Here is a 3,568-nt window from a genome sequence, read left to right as displayed (position 1 = left end):
TTTTGAGCGTCTGCTTGCGGCGAACCTGACTGTCAATTTAGCGAAGTGTGAGTTCGCCAAAGCCACTGTCACCTATTTGGGAAAGATAGTGGGGCAGGGTAAGGTCAGACCCTTACAGGCTAAAGTGTTGGCTGTGCAGCAGTATCCACCACCGTCAACTAAGAGGGAGCTCATGCGCTTCCTCGGTTTGGTAGGATACTACCGTGGTTTTTGTAGGAATTTTTCGTCTGTCGTAGCCCCCCTGACCAATTTGTTAAAGGGCAGTAGGAAATTCACCTGGGGTTTAGATTGTCAGCAGGCATTTGATAATGTAAAGTCTTTATTGTGCTCTGCACCAGTGCTGGCAGCTCCTCAGCTTGACAAACCGTTCCAGCTACAGGTGGACGCCAGTCAGGTGGGTGCAGGGGCTGTGCTGCTTCAGTTGGATGACCATGGGGTGAGTAAGCCTGTTTGTTATTTTTCTAGGAAATTTAACAAGCATCAATTTAACTACTCCGTCATCGAAAAGGAAGCTTTGGCTTTGGTGTGGGCTTTGGGTTTTTTTCAGGTGTATTTGGGGTCAGGTTACCCCATTGATGTCTACACGGATCATAATCCCTTGACATTTTTGAACTCGCTGACGTGCCCTAATCAAAGGTTGGTCCATTGGTCCCTTTTTCTGCAGTCATATTGCTTACGTATCCACCACATTAGGGGATCTGACAATGTAATGGCTGATGCCTTGTCTCGTGCCCCTGTGTGATTGGGTGAGTAGGTGATTTGAGGAAACAAAAGTTCCCCTTTGGGATTTTGTTTTTTTTTATGGAGGGGGGTGTGACGACCCTGGCTTTCTTAGCCTGTGGTCTATGGGTTTTGTTATTGTTTTAGGTGATTGTGGGCGGAGTCTAATCTGATTGACCAGGCGCACCTGGGCCCTGTGCACCTGGGCAATCATTTAAAGACCCTGCAGTTTGTTAACTTTTTCCCCCTTTTCTTTTGTCTTCTGTGTTGCTGCACTTGTGAGAGGCTGGTCTGCACCTTTGGCTGCCGGGAGCTGCTGCCGGCTGCGGTTTCCTGGATTGAGTCGTGGATGCCATGGCCTGCCATAACTTTTTCTTTTATGTTGTGCTTGTGTTATATTCTACTTTCTTTTGTTATTTCATTAAAACCCTTTTAACTCACAATGTTACTTATGCGTCTGCCCCATTTGATTTGTTGCGGCTTTGAGCCGGTCGTAACAGAGATGATCGTCCGACAACGATCAAATTTGTACTCTGGGTTCTAGAACTTACACACGTAAGCAACTGTTTATGCACGTAAACAACTGCTTATGCACGTAAACTACTCTTCCAAGATCTCCTTGGAAACGGACTGGAACTGAATGGAAGAACGTCACTTTGTAGACGAAATGTATTTCGTGAGTGAAAGAAATGCATTTTGTTTACGTGGAGGGTGCGCGCCTGTGTAGTACCTTTCAATGACCAGAAGGTGGAGCGCCGGCTTTGATTTTGCAGACCCGTGTGACTACACTCTAAAAAACGCTGGGTTGTTTTTTCAACCCAAATGCTGGGTTGAGACTGCTGGGTAACAAAGTTGGGTTGATTTAACCCAATTTGGGTTGAAAATCGGTCTTGATCTATAACCCAGCAGTGCTGGGTTGGGAACGCGGACGTGAAAGAGAGCACGCACGTCACGTCAACATCCAGGGACATCAGCGAGAGTTGGCGGAGTTTTGCGCCGTCTTTAGAGGGAAGCCAGTGAAATTCTGTCTGAAACGTAAGTTATTCAGTGTGTATTTAACAATGTTCATAATAAATAAAACATTTGCTTTACTGTATAATATATTTTAGGCTTTCGGTCAGTTGAACTGAGATTACCTAACGACTAAGCGACGGCCGATCTCTTGCTCAGTGGACGGGAAAGCGCGCGTGACATCGTCATCGGAAGGAGCTTGGAAAGGATAACGTAAAATTTTTAAATATTACTTTTGTATATGTTAAATCTACTTTGTTTATTATTAATGATTTACTGTGTTAGATACGGTTTTGATATAGCGGAGTTTACTTAACTAATTTGATTTTGTCAGCACATCCACATAAATTTCCCGCTCTGCTTGTAAGGTACATTTCGTTCAATTCGTTTGACTTAGTTGTACATTCGACAGCAAACGATGTTAATTTACTACGAACATGTAATTTCTTTAATCCTGTAAATGGTTTGATGCAGGCGGGAATGTCTGAGCTCAGCTCAGGCTAAAGGAGGCTTGAAACTAAGCATGTTCGACGGACATTTTCTAAGCATAGTGCTAAGGCCATGGTCAGTGTTTAACTAATGCTGATAGCTTGGTGTGTTATGGTCTTTAATGCTCCTAAAGGTTTTTTAGGTGTTCTGAAGGTAGCTCTAAGGATATTTAACTTTTACACATTTTTGAGTTCTTAATGAATCTATACCATTTCTTTTTTATTTATTTTTCCTTTTTTCAGATTGGGACCAATATGGCTGAGTACCTTCGTTCAGAAGAGTCCATTGAATTTTCTTATGTTCTCATGCTTGGAGACAACCACTGCTTTCAACCCTTTGCTATAATAAATGGCACAGCATTTGAGCAAAGTACATTACTTGCTGCAGTGGACGTTTGAAATGTTTTCATATTTTAAATACATATTTTCTTGGAAGTAAATTTGACTTCAGTCACTTTATATCTCAGGATATATTGATGTTTGCACATAATTGTTAATGGGAAAGTTATAAAATGTTTTCCTATTTTTTCCTAATCTTAAATTTGTATTTTCTTAAGTTTTTTTTTTCGTTTGTTTTTTTCAGTCAGTTTGATGCCGTTTCATTATTACTTCTACATATTTTTTCAGTTGATGATTTATATATATCAGGATATGTTAATGTTTATGCACAAATTTGTATTTTAAAGTTAATCTTTCTGACTTCAGTCAGTTAGATGCTTTTTCATTATTACTTCTACATACTTTTATTTTTCCTCTACTCTGCAATTACATTGCAATTGATTCTTACTGATGATTCCTGTATATCTCAGGATATATTAATGTTTATGCATGATGTAAATGTTATGAAAAGTTTTCATATTTCAAATTGTGTTTTTCTAAAGTTAATTTGTCTGACTTCAGTCTGATGCATTGTTACTGACTTCAGTCACAGTGTTTCTGTGATACAGTTTGATACATTTTAATAGAAATTGTCTTGATGCTGAGGTGGAGATGGGAAAAATGTCTTAAATTCATATGGACACATTTTTTACATGTTTTGTCATAAATAAAATTCCATTACTGAAGTATGTATTGCTGTAGAATTGTTTTTATTTTAGTAATTTTAATCACCAAAGTTTCTAGATTAAATTTCTGACCCATTTTGGGTTACATTCAACCCAGCAGTGTAGTCATTTTTAACTAATAGTTGGGTTAAAAATCACAACCCAGCATGCTGGGTTAAACGTGTAACCCAACTTGTTGGGTCAAAATAACCCAGCGTTGGGTTAGTCCCTTTTTTACCCAGCGCTGGGTTACCAAAATAACCCAAATTGGGTTGTTTTTAACCCAGCAGTTTTTAGAGTGTACGT

At 39.6% G+C, this 3,568-nt stretch overlaps 1 long non-coding RNA gene across 1 annotated transcript; it reads left to right on the top strand.

Annotated features, from left to right (window-relative positions):
- The first annotated feature begins 1,514 nt into the window (after positions 1-1,514).
- On the top strand, positions 1,515-3,283 carry LOC140583050 (uncharacterized). Its single transcript, XR_011985844.1, has 2 exons — positions 1,515-1,755; positions 1,830-3,283. It is a non-coding gene; the product is annotated as an uncharacterized lncRNA (long non-coding RNA).
- Positions 3,284-3,568: the final 285 nt, after the last annotated feature.

This window comes from Paramormyrops kingsleyae, chromosome 25 (assembly GCF_048594095.1).
Source record: "Paramormyrops kingsleyae isolate MSU_618 chromosome 25, PKINGS_0.4, whole genome shotgun sequence".
Classification (NCBI taxonomy): Eukaryota; Metazoa; Chordata; class Actinopteri; order Osteoglossiformes; family Mormyridae; genus Paramormyrops; species Paramormyrops kingsleyae.
The sequence above is the reverse complement of the archived record's forward strand: the minus strand, read 5'-3'. Positions and strand labels throughout refer to the sequence as shown.